Source organism: Arachis stenosperma, chromosome 7, assembly GCF_014773155.1.
Source record: "Arachis stenosperma cultivar V10309 chromosome 7, arast.V10309.gnm1.PFL2, whole genome shotgun sequence".
In the NCBI taxonomy this organism is placed as follows: Eukaryota; Viridiplantae; Streptophyta; class Magnoliopsida; order Fabales; family Fabaceae; genus Arachis; species Arachis stenosperma.
The window spans coordinates 84848159-84870859 of record NC_080383.1 but is presented as its reverse complement, the minus strand read 5'-3'; the positions used below and the strand labels follow the sequence as shown (position 1 = coordinate 84870859).

Genomic DNA, 22701 nt, shown 5'->3' with positions numbered 1-22701 from the left:
GAGCAACAATAACGTTTTAAAAGCGTGGCGAGAGGGGCCCCAACCGATTGACCCAAACCCGGCTCCCAAACCCGGATCCCAACCCGGCCCAAACCCGGCTCCCAACCCGGCCCAAACCCGGCTCCCAACCCGGTCCCCAACCCTAATCTCTCTTTCCCCTTCGAAACCACTAACCCTAATCTCTCTTTCACCTTCGAAACTACTCGCTTGGATCGGAAGAGCTCCTCCCTTCGCCCTTCGCCCTTCGCCCTTCGCCCTTCGCCCTTCGCCCTTCGCCCTTCGTCACTCTTCGTCACTGATGGAAACCACTTCTTCTTCATCTTGTTAATCTTCATACTTTTCTTCTCTTTCTTGTTCTTCTTCGAATCATTGTGGATCTCTCTGTTCACCTTCAAGCTCCAGCAAACATGGGCGACGGCAAGCTCCTCCCTCTTCTTCTTTTCCAAGCCCTCCAATTCCAAAGGTATGATTGATTTTCCTCTTTTTATTTTCTCGATTTTTCTATTATTTTTACTTTTAGGGCTTTCACTTTCCATTTTCATTTTCCCCTGATTCGTTCTCTCTGATCACATGTTCTTTCTTGGTTAAATGATAATGCTGAACACGCGTTGCTTGCGATGCTGTGGACATATGTGGTTTTTTTCTGGAATGACAAAGCCACAAAGGTGCACTCTGTTCACTATATTCTCCTATGATTTTCGACTGTTAATTTATGTTGACTGTTAATATATGTTGTTCGCGGGTAATAATGGATTCCATGAACTTTTTCCTACTATATGATGAATGCTGATGATGATGAATGAAATGTCTTAGCCACGTGAGACACAAGGCTTTTGTAATTTACTCGTGTTGGTGTTAGAAAGAGTAAAATCTATCTTCTTCCTTGTGCAGTTGTGAATGATTGAAGTCAAAACTATATTTTATGCTGATAAATCGATTTATAGAAGTTGACTAGAACCTGTTTAAGTCATATGAATTCTGTTTGCTGCTTGCTTGAACCTGGGAAACATGCTATTTACTGCTGCTGTTTAATAAATGTTGCTGCTTCGTGCCATGTGTTAGCAACTCGTTTCCTTGTTGCGATTCTTTGTGCTTATTTTGCATTCATACTCATTACATCCTTAATCATTGGCTACTGCTGATTTCTCAATTTGTATTTCCTCTTCTGCTCATGGTGCACGAAATTGTGAACACTACAACTTCGCACAACTAACCAGCAAGTGCACTGGGTCGTCCAAGTAATACCTTACGTGAGTAAGGGTCGATCCCACGGAGATTGGTGGTATGAAGCAAGCTATGGTCACCTTGTAAATCTTAGTCAGGCAAACTCAATTGTATATGATGATGAACGAAAATAATATAAAGATAAAGATAGTGATACTTATGTATATCATTGGTGTAAGAGCTTCAGACAAGCGTATGAAGATGCCTTCCCTTCCGTCTCTCTACTTTCCTACTGCCTTCATCCAATCCTTCTTACTCCTTTCCATGGCAAGCTCGTGTAGGGTTTCACTGTTGTCAGCAGCTACCTCCCATCCGCGCAGTGAAAGCTAATGCACACACTCTGTCACAGTGCTGCCAATCACCGGTTTGGTTCCCTCCCCTACCGGAATAGAATCACTCTTTTGCGTCTGTCACTAACGCCCAGTAGGTTACAGGTTTGAAGCACGTCACAGTCATTCAATCATTGAATCCTACTCAGAATACCACAGACAAGGTTTAGACCTTCCGGATTCTCTTGAATGCCGCCATCAGGTCCTGCCTATACCACGAAGATTCCGAAGAATCCAAGAGATATTCACTAAGCCTCAGATGCTTGTAGAACAAGAATGGTTGTCAGTCACCTTGTTCATGGGTGAGAATGGTGATGGGCGTCAATCATCACCTTCATCATGTTGAAGAACAAGTGATATCTTGGACAAAGAACAAGCGGAATTGAATGGAAGAACAATAGTAATTGCATTAATACTCGAGGTACAGCAGAGCTCCACACCTTAATCTATGGTGTGTAGAAACTCCACCGTTGAAAATACATAAGAACAAAAGTGATCATTGGTTTCGGCCCCAAAGAGGGAACCAGAAGAACCAAGATCTGATCTAAGAACTAGATGTCCGAAGATGAAAAATACAATAGTAAAAGGTCCTACTTATAGAAAACTAGTACATAGATGAGTAAATGACATAAAAATCCACTTCCGGGCCCACTTGGTGTGTGCTTGGGCTGAGCAATGAAGCATTTTTCGTGTAGAGACTCTTCTTGGCGTTTAACTCCAGCTTTTATGCCAGTTTGGGCGTTTAACTCCCATTCTTGTGCCAGTTTGGGCGTTTAACGCTGGGAATTCTGAGGGTGACTTTGAACGCCGGTTTGGGCCATCAAATCTTAGGCAAAGTATGGACTATCATATATTGCTGGAAAGCCCAGGATGTCTACTTTCCAACGCCGTTGAGAGCGCGCCAATTGGGCTTCTGTAGCTCCAGAAAATCCACTTCGAGTGCAGGGAGGTCAGAATCCAACAGCATCTGCAGTCCTTTTGAGCCTCTGGATCAGATTTTTGCTCAGATCCCTCAATTTCAGCCAGAAAATACCTGAAATCACAGAAAAACACACAAACTCATAGTAAAGTCCAGAAAAGTGAATTTTAACTAAAAACTAATAAAAATATAATAAAAACTTAACTAAAACCACAAAAAACATACTAAAAACAATGCCAAAAAGCGTACAAATTATCCGCTCATCACAACACCAAACTTAAATTGTTGCTTGTCCTCAAGCAACTGAAAATTAAATAAGATAAAAAGAAGAGAATATACTATAAACTCCAAATTATCAATGAAACTAAGCTCCAAATTAGATGAGCGGGACTAGTAGCTTTTTGCCTCCGAACAGTTTTGGCATCTCACTTTATCCTTTGAAATTCAGAATGATTGGCTTCTTTAGGAACTCAGAATCCAGATAGTGTTATTGATTCTCCTAGTTAAGTATGATGATTCTTGAACACAGCTACTTATTGAGTCTTGGCCGTGGCCCAAAGCACTCTGTCTTCCAGTATTACCACCGGATACATACATGCCACAGACACATAATTGGGTGAACCTTTTCAGATTGTGACTCAGCTTTGCTAAAGTCCCCAATTAGAGGTGTCCAGGGTTCTTAAGCACACTCTTTTTGCCTTGGATTACAACTTTATTTCTTTCTTTTTCTCTTTCTCCCTTTTTTCGTTTTCTCCTTCTTTTTCTCCTTTTTTTTTTGTATTCACTGCTTTTTCTTGCTTCAAGAATCATTTTTATGATTTTTTATATCCTCAGTAACATGTCTCCTTTTTCATCATTCTTTCAAGAGCCAACAATTTTAACATTCATGAACCACAAATTCAAAAGACATATGCACTGTTCAAGCATACATTCAGAAAACAAAAGCATTGCCACCACATCAAACTAATTAAGCTAGTTTTAAAGATGAATTTGAAATCCTGTACTTCTTGTTCTTTTGTGATAAAAACAGTTTTCTTTTAAGAAAGGTGATGGATTCATATTCATAGCTTTAAGGCATAGACACTAAGACACTAATGATCATAAGACACAAACATGGATAAACATAAAGCACTAAAATTCGAAAAACAGAAAAATAAAGAACAAGGAGATTAAAGAACGGGTCCACCTTAGTGATGGCGGCTCTTTCTTTCTCTTGAAGATCCTATGGAGTGCTTGAGCTCCTCAATGTCTCTTCCTTGTCTTTGTTGCTCCTCTCTCATGATCCTTTGATCTTCTCCAATTTCATGGAGGAGGATGGCATGTTCTTGGTGCTCCACCCTTAGTTGTCCCATGTTAGAACTTAATTTTCCTAGGGAGGTGTTAATTTGCTCCAGTAGTCTTGTGGAGGAAAGTGCATCCCTTGAGGTATCTCAGGGATTTCTTGATGAGAGGGGTCTCTTGTTTGCTCCATCTTCTTCTTAGTGATGGGCTTGAGGTCATGCCTTCTCAGTTGAACCGGCTTTGGATGCCATAAATGGTTATGGAAAAACAAAAAGCAATGCTTTTACCACACCAAACTTAAAAGGTTTGCTCGTCCTCGAGCAAAAGAAGAAAGAAGAGAGTAGAAGAAGAAGGAATGGAGGAGAGGGAGATGGCTTTGTGGTTCGGCCAAAAGGGGAAGAAGTAGTGGTTTGAATTTGGATGGTGAGGTAAGTGGGGTTTTATGGAGGTGAGTGGTGAAGAGAAAGATGGGATTTGATAGGTGAGGGGTTTGTGGGGGATCCTGTGGGGTCCACAGATCCTTAGGTGTCAAGGAAAAGTCATCCCTGCACCAAATGTTGCTCAAAAACACGTTTTGAGCCAATTCTGGCGTTAAACGCCGGGCTGGTGCCCATTTCTGGCGTTTAACGCCAGGTTCTAGCCCTTTTCTGGCGTTTAACGCCAGTCTGGTGCCCCTTTCTGGCGTTAAACGCCCAGAATGGTGCCAGACTGGGCGTTAAACGCCCAACTGCTAGCCTCACTGGCGTTTAAACGCCAGTGAGTTCTTCCTCCAGGGTGTGCTATTTTTCTTCCTGTTTTTCATTCTGTTTTTGCTTTTTCAATGGATTTTGTGACTTCTTATGATCATCAACCTACAAAAAAGATAAAATAACAAAAGGAAATAGTTAATTATAAAACATTGGGTTGCCTCCCAACAAGCGCTTCTTTAATGTCAGTAGCTTGACAGAGGGCTCTCATGGAGCCTCACAGATACTCAGAGCAATGTTGGAACCTCCCAACACCAAACTTAGAGTTTGAATGTGGGGGTTCAACACCAAACTTAGAGTTTGGTTGTGGCCTCCCAACACCAAACTTAGAGTTTGACTGTGGGGGCTCTGTTTGTCTCTGAATTGAGAGAAGCTCTTCATGCTTCCTCTCCATGGTGATAGAGGGGTATCCTTGAGCCTTAAATACCAAGGATTTTTCATTCACTTGAATGATCAGTTCACCTCCATCAACATCAATCACAGCCTTTGCTGTGGCTAGGAAGGGTCTGCCAAGGATGATGGTTTCATCCATGCACTTCCCAGTCTCTAGGACTATGAAATCAGTGGGAATGTAATGGTCTTCAACCTTTACCAAAACATTCTCTACAAGTCCATGAGCTTGTTTTCTTGAGTTGTCTGCCATCTCTAATGAGATTCTTGCAGCTTGTATCTCAAAGATCCTTAGCTTCTCCATTACTAAGAGAGGCATGAGGTTTACACTTGACCCTAAGTCACACAGAGCCTTCTTGAAGGTCATGGTGCCTATGGTACAAGGTATGGAAAATTTCCCAGGATCTTGTCTCTTTTGAGGTAATTTCTGCCTAGACAAGTCATCCAGTTCTTTGGTGAGCAAAGGAGGTTCATTCTCCCAAGTCTCATTTCCAAATAACTTGTCATTTAGCTTCATGATTGCTCCAAGGTATTTAGCAACTTGCTCTTCAGTGACATACTCATCCTCTTCAGAGGAAGAATACTCATCAGAGCTCATGAAAGGCAGAAGTAAGTCCAATAGAATCTCTATGGTCTCATTTTGAGTCTCAGATTCCCATGGTTCCTCATTGGGAAACTTATTGGAGGTTAGTGCACGCCCATTGAGGTCTTCCTCAGTGGCGTTCACTGCCCCTTCTTCCTCTCCAAATTCGGCCATGGTTATGGCTTTGCACTCTCCTTTTGGATTTTCTTCTGTGTTGCTTGGGAGAGTACTTGGAGGGAGTTCAGTAACTTTCTTGCTCAGCTGTCCCACTTGTCCTTCCAAATTCCTAATGGAAGACCTTGTTTCATTCATGAAACTTTGAGTGGTTTTAATTAGATCAGAGACCATGGTTGCTAAGTCAGAGGGGTTCTGCTTAGGATTCTCTGTCTGTTGCTGAGAAGATGATGGGAAAGGTTTGCCATTGTTAAACCTGTTTCTTCCACCATTATTATTGAAACCTTGTTGAGGTCTCTCTTGATTCTTCCATGAGAGATTTGGGTGATTTCTCCATGAAGAATTATAGGTGTTTCCATAGGGTTCTCCCATGTAATTCACCTCTTCCATTGAAGGGTTCTCAGGATTATAAGCTTCTTCTTCAGATGAAGCATCCTTAGTACTGCTTGGTGCATTTTGCATTCTAGACAGACTTTGAGAAATCAAATTGACTTGTTGAGTCAATATTTTATTCTGAGCCAAAATGGCATTCAGAGTGTCAATCTCAAGAACTCCTTTCTTCTGATTTGTCCCATTGTTCACAGGATTCCTTTCAGAAGTGTACATGAATTGGTTATTTGCAACCATTTCAATTAGCTCTTGAGCCTCTGTAGGCGTCTTCTTCAGATGAAGAGATCCTCCAGCAGAGCTATCCAAAGACATCTTGGATAGTTCAGAGAGACCATCATAGAAAATACCTATGATGCTCCATTCAGAAAGCATATCAGATGGACACTTTCTGATTAATTGTTTGTATCTTTCCCAAGCTTCATAGAGGGATTCTCCATCCTTCTGTCTGAAGGTTTGGACTTCCACTCTAAGCTTACTCCATTTTTGTGGTGGAAAGAACTTTGCCAAGAAGGCATTGACTAGCTTTTCCCAAGAGTCCAGGCTTTCTTTAGGTTGAGAGTCCAACCATATTCTAGCTCTGTCTCTTACAGCAAAAGGGAATAGCATCAGTCTATAGACCTCAGGGTCAACCCCATTAGTCTTGACTGTGTCACAGATTTGCAAGAACTCAGCTAAAAACTGATGAGGATCTTCCATTGGAAGTCCATGGAACTTGCAATTCTGTTGCATTAGAGAAACTAATTGAGGCTTAAGCTCAAAGTTGTTTGCTCCAATGGCAGGGATAGAGATGCTTCTCCCATAAAAATCAGGAGTAGGTGCAGTAAAGTCACCCAGCACCTTCCTTGCATTGTTGGCATTGTTGTTGTTTTCGGCTGCCATGGGTTCTTCTTCTTTGAAGAATTCGGTCAGGTCCTCAATACAGAGTTGTGCCTTAGCTTCTCTTAGCTTTTGCTTCAAGGTCCTTTCAGGTTCAGGGTCAGCTTCAACAAGAATGCCTTTGTCTTTGTTCCTGCTCATATGAAAGAGAAGAGAACAAGAAAATATGGAATCCTCTATGTCACAGTATAGAGATTCCTTGAGGTGTCAGAGGAAGAAGAGAAATAGAAGGCAGAAGTAGAAAATTCGAACTATTCAAAGAAGATAGAGTTCGAATTTTGCATTAAGGAATAGTGTTAGTCCAAAAATAGAAGGATGTGAGAAGAAGGGAAGTAATTTTCGAAAATTTAAGTAAAAGATTTTGAAGATATTTTGAAAAACACCAATTGATTTTCGAAAACAAAAATGGAAAAAAAGTAAAGTGATTTTTGAAAAAGATTTGAAATTAGAAATCAAAAAGATATGATTGAAAACTTATTTTGAAAAAGATGTGATTGAAAAATTATGGTTTTAGAAAGATATGATTGAAAAGATATGATTTGAAAACAATTTTAAAAAGATATGATTTGAAAACAATTTTAAAAAGATATGATTTGAAAACAATTTTAAAAAGATTTGATTTTAAAAATTAATGACTTGCCTAACAAGAAAAGATATGATTCAAACACAAAACCTTCCTCAACAGAAAAGGCAAAAAATGTTCAATCAAATCATTAATTGTTAGTAAGTATCTTTGAAAAAGGAAAGAAATTGATTTTGAAAACATTTGATTGAAAAGATATGATTTGAAAAAGATTTGATTTTGAAAAACTTTGAAAACTTGAAAAAAATTGATTTTGAAAACAAAATCTTCCCCCTTTGCCATCCTGGCGTTAAACGCCCAGAATGGTGCACATTCTGGCGTTTAACGCCCAAACTACTACCCTTTTGGGCGTTAAACGCCCAGCCAGGCACCCTGGCTGGCGTTTAAACGCCAGTCTGTCTTCTTCACTGGGCATTTTTGAATGCTCAGCTTTTTCTGTGTGATTCCTCTGCAGTATGTTCTGAATCTTCAATTCTCTGTATTATTGACTTGAAAAGACACAAATTAAAAATATTTTTGGATTTTTAATAATGAGGAATAATCAAAATGCAACTAAAATCAAATAACAATGCATGCAAGACACCAAACTTAGCAGTTTGTATACTACTGACACTAACAAAATGAGAATGCATATGAGAAACAACAAAACACTCAAGTCAATAGAATTCAAAGATCAAAACAAGGAAATCATCAAGAACAAATTGAAGATTAATGAAGACATATGCATAAATTCGAAAAATGCAAGAAGAACAGAAACATGCAATTGACACCAAACTTAAAATGAGACTCTAGACTTAAACAAGAAATATTTTTGGATTTTATGATTTTGTAAATTTTTTTTTTTGAAAATTAAGTGAAAAGAAAAATAAAGGTATCAAAATTCTTAATGAGAATTCCAGGAGTCATGCAATGTTAGTCTAAAGCTTTAGTCTAAAGGAATTAGACATGGCCGGCTAAGCTTCAGCAGGACATTGCATTCAAGAGCTAAATTGATGATGATCAATCAGCTTTGGTGATGATAAGAACATCACCTTGAAACACTAGAATTCATTCTTTAAGAACTCTGAAGAAAAATAATACCTAATCTAAGCAACAAGATGAACCGTCAGTTGTCCATACACAAGAACAATCCCCGGCAACGGCGCCAAAAACTTGGTGCACGAAATTGTGAACACTACAACTTCGCACAACTAACCAGCAAGTGCACTGGGTCGTCCAAGTAATACCTTACGTGAGTAAGGGTCGATCCCACGGAGATTGGTGGTATGAAGCAAGCTATGGTCACCTTGTAAATCTTAGTCAGGCAAACTCAATTGTATATGATGATGAACGAAAATAATATAAAGATAAAGATAGTGATACTTATGTATATCATTGGTGTAAGAGCTTCAGACAAGCGTATGAAGATGCCTTCCCTTCCGTCTCTCTACTTTCCTACTGCCTTCATCCAATCCTTCTTACTCCTTTCCATGGCAAGCTCGTGTAGGGTTTCACTGTTGTCAGCAGCTACCTCCCATCCGCGCAGTGAAAGCTAATGCACACACTCTGTCACAGTGCTGCCAATCACCGGTTTGGTTCCCTCCCCTACCGGAATAGAATCACTCTTTTGCGTCTGTCACTAACGCCCAGTAGGTTACAGGTTTGAAGCACATCACAGTCATTCAATCATTGAATCCTACTCAGAATACCACAGACAAGGTTTAGACCTTCCGGATTCTCTTGAATGCCGCCATCAGGTCCTGCCTATACCACGAAGATTCCGAAGAATCCAAGAGATATTCACTAAGCCTCAGATGCTTGTAGAACAAGAATGGTTGTCAGTCACCTTGTTCATGGGTGAGAATGGTGATGGGCGTCAATCATCACCTTCATCATGTTGAAGAACAAGTGATATCTTGGACAAAGAACAAGCGGAATTGAATGGAAGAACAATAGTAATTGCATTAATACTCGAGGTACAGCAGAGCTCCACACCTTAATCTATGGTGTGTAGAAACTCCACCGTTGAAAATACATAAGAACAAAAGTGATCATTGGTTTCGGCCCCAAAGAGGGAACCAGAAGAACCAAGATCTGATCTAAGAACTAGATGTCCGAAGATGAAAAATACAATAGTAAAAGGTCCTACTTATAGAAAACTAGTACATAGATGAGTAAATGACATAAAAATCCACTTCCGGGCCCACTTGGTGTGTGCTTGGGCTGAGCAATGAAGCATTTTTCGTGTAGAGACTCTTCTTGGCGTTTAACTCCAGCTTTTATGCCAGTTTGGGCGTTTAACTCCCATTCTTGTGCCAGTTTGGGCGTTTAACGCTGGGAATTCTAAGGGTGACTTTGAACGCCGGTTTGGGCCATCAAATCTTGGGCAAAGTATGGACTATCATATATTGCTGGAAAGCCCAGGATGTCTACTTTCCAACGCCGTTGAGAGCGCGCCAATTGGGCTTCTGTAGCTCCAGAAAATCCACTTCGAGTGCAGGGAGGTCAGAATCCAACAGCATCTGCAGTCCTTTTGAGCCTCTGGATCAGATTTTTGCTCAGATCCCTCAATTTCAGCCAGAAAATACCTGAAATCACAGAAAAACACACAAACTCATAGTAAAGTCCAGAAAAGTGAATTTTAACTAAAAACTAATAAAAATATAATAAAAACTTAACTAAAACCACCAAAAACATACTAAAAACAATGCCAAAAAGCGTACAAATTATCCGCTCATCAGCTCACTTTCTATGCATGCATATATGATGTTCATTCTTGGATTCTTTTGGGGGGGGGTGTTTGCCTAAATTGGCTTGGCATTGGAAAATTGTTGTGTGATCATGCAATTGCACTTGGATTCTTTTGCAACAATTATTCATGGATCTTATTTTTCATTTTTTTCACTATTAAGTAAATAATTAAATTAATTTCACATTGTACAAATGCACATGGGACTGTGGCCTAAAACCAATAACCTCTGCATGTGAGCCCCGCGTGTCACATGTCTCATGGTATTTTTTTTGGGACTTTAAAGTCATTGGGAACATTTTCTTTTTTTGATAAAAATTTTCTTCCCAAGTCTTAATTACTGTATATAAACAATGTAAAAGAATTCTATAATTTTACCATGTAATAAGAATTTTTTATACTATGCAAAAGTTCATTCTTCCCATAAGTTCAAAGCCGTGGGTAATGCGGAAATTTTGTGGTGCATGGAAAAAATATAAGAGAGAAATAAAAAAAGAATATTTCATGAAGTATAACACAAAGAAAGAAATGATAAAGAATCGACCATTAGATATTCCCGAAGTTCAATTTCGCAAACTAATTCGGTATTGGAGTCTTCTGGCCATCAAGGTAATATTGCCTTTTATTTCTTCTTATACCATCAAGCATACTATCATTGATTCTTCATGTTCCTAAACTTAGGTTGATTCTTTATATGTAGGCTATCTCTGATAAGAATACTGAAAATAGGTTAAAACAAACATGTCCTCACCGAATGGGATCCACAAATTTTGGAATAGTGCGTAAGCAGCTGGTAATATAACTTATTCTTTGTGATTTCTCTTTTATATGTATTCATGGTGTAGTTGCCTAGTTAGTATGCTTCATGTAAACTTTTCTCTATGTACTCTAGCGTGACTCTAAAGAGAACAGTGAAGAACCATCAAAGGCTGAAGTTTTCATAGCAACTCGCACAAGTAAAAAAGGAAAAGAAATTGATGCTAAAACACAAGCCACAATTGTGAGTTGTTTGTATTTGTATTTTGGATATGTACATTATGAATTCTGATGTGATTTCTATCTAAATTGAGTTAATGCGACTTTGAACCTTATTGGTTGTTGCTTTTTGATAGACTGAACTTCAGAACCGCTTAGAAGCAGGAGAAAACGAAGAGGATGCATTTGTAGGAGTGTTAGGAAAGGACCAACCAGGTCGAGTTCATTGTTATGGGGCTTCGATTACAAGAAGTTCTCTTAAAAAAGATGAGGAGATTCGCCACATAAAAGTTTAATATAACACTAAGGTCTCATCGTTAGAGAAGAAGATGGATGGTGTATGTGGTTTATTAAAGGTATTGGTGCACCAACTCAACCCTGGAATGAGTAATGAAGATGTAGCAGCCTTAGTTCAAGCTGCCCAAGATTCTCCTTTGGATACCTCAAGTAGCAGAGCAAAAAATACTCCTCGCTCCTCCAAATCAACTCACATTCCACACAAAGATGATGTAGGTAAAATTATAATATTTTTATTAATAAAAATGTTGGAATATAACCAAGTACTTCAATTTTGTTTGTTGTTGCTGAATTCGAACTTGGAAGGTTCTAATATGATTTTGAATAACTATGACTGGTGGAAAGAGTTAAGTTTGTTAGAACTTGGAAGGTTCAAACTAGTTGCCATTGTTGTTCATTTTGCATCTTCTTTTTCACTTATTTCACTTATTGGTTCCTTCTATCTGAAAATTTTGTGTAGGTGCATGATCAAAATTAAATTGCTGCCAGAGACCTTATGCCACATTCACATCTTTATTTTGTTAAAAATAAGTAATATATGTTTCAGTTTTAGTTTGTTAGGTCTAGGCTTGTCTCAACAATAGAATATCAAACATTGGCTGAAGGAACATGAATGTTGTATCACGTTTTCATTGATGCTATAAATCAGATTTATTTATTGAACAATAAGCTGTTTGTTAATAAGTTTGATATCAAATTTAAAGGAAATTTTTAGAATCCTTGTGCAGATTAGTGGATATATGTAGCAAAATTAAATCTGATTGTTAGAATGCTTTTTATGTTACAAAAATAAAGTTTGATGTCAAATCTGATTGTTAGAAAAATTAGTGGGTTGAAGTTTACTGCATCATCCATTTTTCATTTGTAGTTGTTCATTTCTGTTTTTTATTTTGCAGGGCACAGGTCAAAACAATTTAGCTTGCAATGATACATGAAGTTTTTATATCTTAGCATGAAGTAGAAGAAGACTTTGATTAGGAATTCTAATTCATGTATTAGGAATTCATGAGTAGTTATGACTTTCACTTTTGGTATTTTGTTAGTGTATGTTGTTATGTGATCACACACTTATTTTGGTGACAATTTTATGAAAGTTGGATTAATTGATTATTTGTCATTGACTAAATTTTAAAATTATCTATGAATTCATGTAAGGTTTTATTTATGAAGATTAATTAAAAACGAATTAGCTTACTGACCATTTTTTTGCCACGCTTTAAAAACGTGGCCATATGGCCATATCTCTCTGTCTACTGCCACGCTTAAAAAGTGTGGCCGTATCAATGCTTTTTCGCCACGCTTTTAAAGCGTGGCCAGATCTCCTCTATTACCACGCTTTAGCCACGCTTCAAAAGCGTGGCCATACCTCCCCTTTTGCCATGCTTTAAAAGCGTGGCCGTGTCTCCTATTGTTGCCACGCTTTTCAAACGTGGCCATACCTCCTCTATTACCACGCCTTCGCCACGCTTTAAAAGCGTGGAAATATCTCATCTACTGCCACGCTTGTAAAAGCGTGGCCAAATCTGCCCTATCGCCACGATTTAAAAGCGTGGCCATATCTCTACTTATCGCCACACTTTAAAAGCGTGGCCATATTTCCAACCTATAGCCACGCTTTTATAAGTGGCAGTTTGTAAAAAAGCGTGGCAAACAAAAAGGGTGGCAATAGGCTAAAAAAAGCATGGCGATAGAGCAACCGCCACCCTTTGATAGGCCACCCTTTCAAAAGCGTGGCGGTAGGTCAAAAAGCGTGGCGAAAAGCTATCGCCACGCTTTTTCCAGCTTTTCGCCACGTTTTAAAAGCGTGGCAATAGACGTGTTTTCTTGTAGTGACTTCATAAAACTACAAGCTACAACATCAACAGAGATTTACAAACTCAATGCAGGAATAAAATTACTAAAAGCAGCTCTTTTCATTATGGCAATGCTGAAGAGAACATGATTGCAGAAAACAAAAAGGCTTTAGATTTTAGAAGAAATATCATCAGTTGTCAGGTACATCATCATCCAGTAATTTGGACCAAGGTTTACCGATAGTAAGTATGAAAAATCCACATCAAGCTTTTAGCACCGTTGTCGGAGATTAATTAAGATTAACAACAAATCAATCAATTGATTACCTAGATTAGACATTTTTTTCTTTCACAACACCAAATTTAAAGTGTTGCTTGTCCTCCAGCAAATCAACAGCAAAAATGAAGGGGTTTGATTAATAGTTGAATTCTTATTGAAAGCTCATGTCTTCCTTGTCAGTGGGATTTAGCAACATTGTGATCATGGGTAGTTCTTTCTATTTCACTGCTCCTTGGAATCTTGGAAATGCCAAATATCTTAAAAGAACTTGGATTCAGATGATGTTATGAAATCTCTCTTCCTTTAAGCTTTGATTGATCATTGAATTCTTTTATTTGAAACAGAGAGTTTTTTTTTGTTGATAACTTTAAGTGCTCCATTTCAAGGCAGCTCGTGATAGTGAGCATTCGATCGATAATCCCGGACCAGTTGGTCCAAGTTACTGGGTGATGATGTACCCTGTGGATCTAGTTGCTCAAGCCTCTCCTTGACACGGTTGCACCACAAGCATATATCTAAAGCTTTGAATTCCTGATTATCGATGTCCAGAGCCTTTTTGGGCTACTAAATGTCTTGTTTCTAGGTAGATTTTGATAGCAGATTTTTTATCGATAATTCTGGACCAGTTGGTCCAAGTTACCAGGTGATGAAGCAGCCCTCAAATCTAGTTACCCAAGCTTCACCTTGGACAATTGACACCACATGCGCATGATTGGGTTTCAGCCATTGATACTCAAATCTTTGCAACCTTGATTTTCTTTTGATCTTTTCATTATTCTTTTGTTTTTCTTGCTGTTTCTTTTCTCTCTTTCCCTTTTTCTTGCTCAATTCTTTTGATTCAAGGACCAATCCCTTGTTTGTTTTTCGAAATATCATAATACTTCATTAAATTCTTATTCATCAAGAATCAACATTCCCTTTTATCCAAGGTCATTCATGTACTGTTCTTTTCTATGAAATTATAATCACAAGTAAAGACCACCACTTTTGATTAACAAGGTTTTTGTTAATCAACTCTTAATTCATTAACAACCTTTCTTCCCCGTTTTTTTTTCTTTTTTATAATTGCTTAGAGGACAGTACATGAAACAAGATTAAAATAAAAACCAACTAAAGAAAGATATCATGCAAATAACTGAAAATGAAACATAAACATAAACATAAACATAAACATAAACATAAACATAAGGGAAATGGAAACACAATCAAGAAAGGAACTCCACCACCTTAATTGTCATTGTTGTCATCCTCCTTCTCCTCCTCCTCCTACTCCTCCTCCTCCTCCTCCTCATGTTAAGCACTCTGTGGCTCTCTCAGCCTCTATATCTCTTGTCGTTGCTCAAGAGATTGCTGAATTATGTTGACGTTCCCTTGGAGAAATTAATTATGGATCCACTCACCAGCCAACTTGGGGTATGGAGCCAAAGCCAGGTTTAAAACTTGCATTTCCACACAAAGATAATTAATCTTAGCCTCCATAACTTGTTCACTCACCATGCGATTGAGGAGAGAACCTTGACTGTCTTGATTCACCTTGATCTGCTCAAGGGATGAAGATAGTTGATGCCAATATTCTTGACGGGGAAAATATTGTCCTTGAGGCATGAAAGGTGGTGCTTGTTGGTGCGGAGGATATTGTGGAGCTTCTTCTTCCTCAACATGACCTCTTCTCGGAACTGCCACCCTTACATTTTCCATGGTTCTTTTGGATATTGGCCTCTCAATGGGAAATAGGATATCATTTCCAATGAATGCTCCTGTGGCCTCACAAAGGCGATGGATGACACTTGGAAAACCGAGTTGTGACCTCGAATGAGGATTTGAAGTCATGTGATGCAAATGTTGAAAAATTAAATGATCTACTTCTACCTCATCTCCTATTATGATGGAGTGGATTAAAATATCCCTATCCACTGTAGCTTCAGAGCAATTAGTTGCAAGAATAATTGGTTTGGCTTGCCATGCGCACTTTGTCTCTATTGAGTACCTGATCATATTTTGAAAAATGTTTCATCCTTTCACTGTAAGTGTCTAAGGTTGAAGGGTGAATTTGAGGTGGCAAGTGAAAAATCTCCCGAATTCTCTTTGCACTAAAGTCAATGACATTTCCTCTCATAAAGCTTTAATAGTCCATCTTATTCACATGATGAACTTCTTTGTCTGTGATCCATGTGTTTGCATAAAATTCTTAAATTTTTAATTGTCCTACATTTGTAGGTGGGTCACAAAAAAGTCATTATGGCAGAAAACAATGATAATATTATTGTCAATAATCCCAACAACGTCCCTCCAGTTAGAAGAATTCTTGGGTCATACACTACTCCCAACCTTGGAAATTGTGGGAGTAGTATTGTGGCACATACTGTGAATACCAACAATTTTGAACTGAAACCTCCCCTGATCATCTTGGTTAAGCAAAAGTGTCAATTGCATAGGACACCTCTTGAAGATCCTAATGAACACATCTCTATTTTTCTCTAAATCTGTGGCACAATCAAGACCAATGAAGTTCTGGCTGAGGTCTATCGGCTGCTATTGTTCCCATTCTCCCTAAGGGATCGAGCCAAACAATGGCTAGAAACACAGCACAAGGACAACATTGAGACTTGAGATGAGTTGGTTAGCAGGTTCTTAATAAAATTCTTCCTACGACGAAGGTTGACAAAGTTGAGGACAGACATCCAGACATTCAGATAGTAAGATAGAGAGTCTTTGTATCATGCATGGGAAAGATACAAGGAGATGATAAGAAGCTGCTCCCCAGATATGTTCTCCGATTGGGTATAACTCCAAATTTTCTATAATGGTGTTATTCCTATTGCAAGGAAAGATTTAGATAACTCAGCTAGATGATTACTCTATATGAAGAAGACCATTGAGAAAGCAATGGATTTGATTGAAATGGTGGCTAGCTCAAAACAAAGCAATGTCTCAGCAAATAAATGCAATCAATCAGCAACTAAGACATATGCAAGTTTCAACTATAGGTACACAAGGAACCACTTATGACATGGGAGGAGAAGCCCTTCAATTTAGAAGCTGTGACTACGAACAATCCCCTGTTGAACAAGTCAATTACATGGGTAATTCCTCTAGACCATCCAACAATAATCTATTTTCTAAGACTTACAATCCTGGATGGAGAAATCAAGGACAGAGGCAAGCAAACTTCAATAATAACCCCTACCAGAACAACTTCAATAACCAATACCAACCTCCACAACCTCCACAATAGTCAAATCTATCCCAAATTCCTCAAAAACCCCCCTTAAAAATAGCCTTAGGAAAACACTCCAAGCATACCTCCACTTTTATCCAAACCACCAATTTGATGCATGAAATCAAAGTCTACATCCAAAACTTGGAAGTTCAAATAGGTAAATTAGCCAAACAAGTTGCTGAAAAACCTACCAACACATTTTTCAGTGATACAATTCCAAATCCAAGAGAAGAGTGCAAGACTATCAACTTGAGAAGTGGAAAAGTGGTAGGTATAGAAGCCTTAGGTGATAAGGAGCAAGATGAAAAAGTTTTGAAGGAGTCCCAAGCCATAGGGGAGCATGCCCTTGTGAGTCCCCCTTCAACCTGATGCATGTGCATCTTTAGTAGTTTTTATTTGTTATTTCTTTAAATAAAGGTAGTGATCTATTGTTTTTATTAGGATTTTCATGCTTTTAATAAAAAATGTTCTTATCATTTCTTTCCTTAAATTCAAGTTAAAGATTTTTCTTGATTTAATTGAGATTTTTAGTGCTTTGATCAATGTTCTTTGGAGTTGTTTTATGCTTTGATAAGTGGAGAAAATAAAACAAGGATCAAAAGAACAAAAGAGGAAGCCAAGGACATGCTTTGGAAAGAAGGACACGCTTTGAAGGCTTAGGATACACTTTTCAAAAACCAAAAAAATTGAGCCTAGAAGCTTTGCCGTCCAACGTGGTGGAAGTGGAATCCAATGGCAAACGTGCATACGCACGCCTCATGCATACACACATTTTGGCACGATAAGGGGTGTTGCACGTACGTATCCCTCATGCGTACTCGCAAGTGGTGAAATATGCAAAATTATGCGTACGCATGACCTCTGTTTCACGTCTCACGCCAGTTTTGTGACATTTTATGGTGAAGAAAAATATAGTATATTCTGGGCCATGAATTGAGGCATAGTTGCAGGCATCCCATGAGCTTCAAATAGCGTGGCATGACAAAGTAAACAGAGGCCAACTTTGGGCTACTCCTTGAGGATAAATTATGCCATCCAACTTGGTTACTCTCAGTCTAACTTCAAGTACTTCAATTTGCTCATTCATTCTTTAATTATCCAAGCATCCAAATGGATCAAGCCCAAGAAATTAATCTCAATTTAGTTGAATTTAATGTAATTTAATTGAATTTTATTTTTATTTAGAATAGGCTATAAATAGAGGATGAGAAAGCCTTATTGAGGACTTTCTCCCTCTACTCTTCTTCTATTCTTATTTTCACCTTTTTATAAGTCATGAGTGGCTAATTTGCTTTTCATTGGGGAAAGAGCTCTATTGAATTTAATGGATCAATTGTAATTTACTCTTCATCTTCAATTCATTTTCATTTGCTTCTTTAGAAAGAATATTCGTTCTTCATATCAAGGATTCAATTATCTTGAGAAAGAAGTATCCAACTTGAATACTATGAAAACTTGAAAAAGGGATCATGGAATTGAGCTTGAAGATCTTTCTCCTAATTCTTGTAAATTTAGGTTTGGGATTGATATGTGACATATAATCAACCCACAACTAGATTCAAGAAATTGTGTGGCTCTAAATCAGAGATCAATCTTCATCTCTTCTCATGAGCAATTAGATCAAGAAATTAAAAATTGATCAAGTTAAGAGAGATTGAATTACCAAGAAATTGGAGTTTAATCACTTATGATTTGCCAAAAGATCAATGATTGCATGATTGGAGTTGAGATGAAAAACTATTTGATCGAGAGAATTCAATATCTCTGTACCCTAATGATCTTTCCTTATTCTCTTATTCCCTTTCTTTATTAATTACCTTCAATTAATGTTCATTTACTTTGTTTCTTTTACATTTTTGCAATTTACTTTTCCAGTATTTACATTCTAGCAATTTAAATTCCTAGCAATTTACATTCACATCCTTTATTTTCTTCTCATTTCTTGCTTCTATTTACTTATTTCTCAAGTCATTTAAATTTCATGCCTATTTTATCAATTGTTCCTCATCCATTTGTGAATTGTCTGACTAGAATGCTCAATCAATCATTGCTTGCTTAATTCCTTAATTCTCATGGGATCGACACTCACTCACTGTGAGTTTATTACTTGATATGATCTGGTGCACTGGCCAGTAGTTATATGAGATTATAAAATCCTGTACCAAGTTATTGGCACTGTTGCCGAGGATTAACAGTAATTAACAAATTACTGGTGATTGATTATCTAGATTAGGCACCTTTTTTTTCTTGTTTTAGTCATTTATTTGCTTTTAATTTTCTTTCCTTTAGTTCTTTTACTATTTGTGTTATTGCCTAACTAGAAGTTTCTTTCACTTTGACGGAAGAAACTTTAAACTCTCTTTTCTTTTGTTGTTTTCTTTATGTACATGCAAGAAAATCAAGAAGAGGAACCTCTCCTCTTTGATTCAGAAATGGAAAGAACTCTCTGGAGGATAAGAAAGGAGGCAAGAAATAAAAGAGTCCTAGAAGAAGGTGAGGGAGCCTCATACACAATTATGGCAGAACCTCATAACAACAATGAAACCAATGGTGCTCTACATGCTAGGAGGACATTAAGATCATATACTACTCCTAATCCTAGAAATTGTGGGAGTAGTATTTTGACTCCAAATTGTCAATGTAAACAATTTTGAAATCAAGCCTCAATTAATCATTCCTGTTCAACAAAATTGTCAATTTGGAGGAAGCCCCCAGGAGGACCCAAACAAACACATTTCAAACTTCATCCGAATTTGTGATACAGTGAAAACAAATGGAGTGTTAGCTGAAGCATATAGACTCCTCTTGTTCCTATTTTTTCTTAGAGATAGAGTCGCACAATAGTTGGAGTCACTCCCTAAAGAAAGAATTGCCACATAGGAAGACTTAGTTAGCAAGTTTCTAACTAAGTTTTTTCCTTCTCAAAGATTGATAAAGTTGAGGACAGATGTACAAACTTTCAGGGAACTTGAAGGAGAATCCTTATATGAGGCTTGGAAAAGATACAAAGGAATGCTGAGGAGATGTCCACCAAATATGTTTGCAGATTGGGTCCAACTACAAATCTTTTCTATGATGGAATCACTCAAACCTCAAGAAATTCATTGGATAATTCATCAGAGGGATCACTACACATGAAGACTCCTAGTGAAGCTATAGAACTCATTGACATTGTTGTAAATAATCAATACCTCTACTCTTTAGAGAGAAACGTGAACATGAAAAGAGGAGTGATGGAACTAAAAACTCTTGATGCTCTTGTGGCTCAAAATAAAATTATGTCTCAACAACTCTCCACACTCACTAAGCAAATGAGAGGAATGCAAGTCTTTGCCATCAACACCCAAAGCTCATTGTATGACTTGAATGGAGGAAATTAATTTGGTGGAAATTTTGATTCATTCAACACTAATCAATTACAAGTGGAACAGGTCAATGTTATGAACTCTTATTGGACACAACAAAATGATACATACTCCAAAACATATAATCCTGGATGGAGAAACCATCCAAATTTTGGGTGGAAAAACCAATAGCGCAACAACATCAACCATGCAAACAATTTCCAACCCCAATCAAACACTCAAAACCACTTTTGAATCTCACAAAACATCCCTTTCAATTCTTCAAATAATTGCCACTAACCACAACCATAACCCACACAACATTCTCAAGATTCTCAAAGATTCTCTAATCTTGAAGTTACCCTGGAAAAATTTATGCAAGAAACAAGAGGCTTCATGGAGGAAATAAGGTCTAATTTTCAAAATCAGGGTGTTTCAATTGAGAAACTAGAAATGCAAATTGGCCAAATTGCTCAACAATTAGCCAAACCCACTAACACTTTTTCAAGTGACACTGAGATCAATCCAAGGGAGGAATGCAAGGCAATCATGTTGAGAAGTGGGAGATGGAGAAAGAAGTCACCAATCATGAAGTGTGTAACACCCCGTTACCCTAAGCCTTACCTCTAGCCGTAAAGTAAAGAATAATTAAGTGTCATGACAGTTCTAAGGCTTATAATATGTAATATATAGCCAAGAATTTATATAACTAGAAGCCCGCTGAAGGAGTAAAGCTCAAAGTCGCATAAAGCGGAATTACACAATGCAAAGCGTTCACATATGATAACTAAACGCGTAAGCACGAACAGAATAAGACATAATATATATATATATATATATATATATATAAAACCTTGTAGATAGCTCCATGATACACAAGGTAATAATCAAAGTAAACAAGATATATATAAATATGAAATACCAAAAGAGAACTAGTCACAGCCTACGGAGTTTAGGCCAGCTAGTCAAACTGAATACAACAGAGTTTTGAAGTTTAAAATAGCAACAACCTATCTCTCAAAGTTTTACAGAAATAAAGCCTCTAAGGCAACAATGTTAAATATACAAAGGAGAATACTACAACAAAAATAAAGTGAGATAAAACATAAGAGAGAATCGTCCTTCGTTCTGTCACCATATCCGCAAACTCACCATGGTGGGTTGCAACCTGCATCTGAAAAATAGCTACAATATATGGTATGAGAACTGGAGGTTCTCAGTATGGTAACAGTGCCCAATAGGTAAGATATAAGGTTCTGGGACGCCAAAGGCAGTCCTAGAACTTCATATCACAGATATTCAAGCCTTAACAAAAGAAATAACTTTAACCTTAAACCATAAACAGGGTTATCTAAACTTAGGGGATTTCTAACTAGTACTAATCACCCACTGTACCCCACAGCCTTCACCAACCTAACCTCCATGCGATCTCATTGCCACCAGCTACCGAGCCTCATCAATCCCAGTAGAAAACACAAGTAATGCAGACAAGTAAAGTACAAGTAAAGTACATATACAGAAATTAGAACAATTAGCAAGTAAACATGTGTTTCATTTAGGCATAACAAAAATTAAGCAAAGCTAACAAACAGTAGAAGATGCATATGATGAATACTTGTCCTATTAGCTCGTGATATCACTTGTCGGTCTAAAAATGCCAACCTGACACATCCTCTCGAATGTAGCCTTCCTGCCACGCCAGAGATATAGGCTCTGCACACTCATGCAGTAGAGAAATTTGCCACGTGGGGATATAGGCTCCGCACACTCATGCAACAGGGAGTCTACTATGCCAGAGATATAGGCTCTGCACACTCATGCAGTAGGAAAGGTTATGCGAGCGGGATACAACCTCAGCCCTCACATCTCAACGTAGGCAAGAGACTGCCTCGGCCCCTACGCCGGCACCGCTACCTCGACAAGCGAGAGACTGCCACAGCCCTTGCCCGAGGCGCATAGTAACTTACTAATACAATTCGTATCACGTGAGTAAGAGACTGCCACAACTCTCACATCCGAACGTAGGTGGGAGATTGCCACATCCCCTACGATGGAGACAATGTATATCATAATCACATAATCCATCTCAAAGGCCACTACTCATAGAACACTTCCATTCGTACTCATTCCATTCTCATCATCCATAATATGTCAATTTCATCATCAACCTGACTCTCCACTAGTTCGCAAGATAAAACCATCCAACTGATATCCCAAGCCTAAGTCACCGTCTTCTAAGACTCGTATATAAATCCATTAATCTCAACGTAAACTCCTCTATACTAGTCTTAGGGCCTAATTACTATTCACAAGTCTAAAGGAGAAGTTAAAGAAGTTTGGAAAGCTAGAGAACACTTAAAAGTGAAGAAAAATAATTTTCAGCAAAACAGGGGGTCACGCGTACACGTGGCCCACGCGTACTCTCGTACGCGTGCACCTTGCTCGCGTACGTGAGATAACAATCCCGGAAGGGTTGGTCGCACCGCGTGCAGGTGTCACGTATGCATGCTGCATCAGACCCATAAATTTAGATGCTGCAGAATTTCAGTTTTAAACACCAAACTTTAAA

General features: G+C 38.2%; 1 non-coding gene across 1 annotated transcript; it reads left to right on the top strand.

The window, feature by feature from the left end:
* Positions 1 to 6402: 6402 nt before the first annotated feature.
* Positions 6403 to 6510, top strand: LOC130942975 (small nucleolar RNA R71). The gene has a single exon (XR_009071517.1). It is a non-coding gene; the product is annotated as a small nucleolar RNA R71 (small nucleolar RNA).
* Positions 6511 to 22701: the final 16191 nt, after the last annotated feature.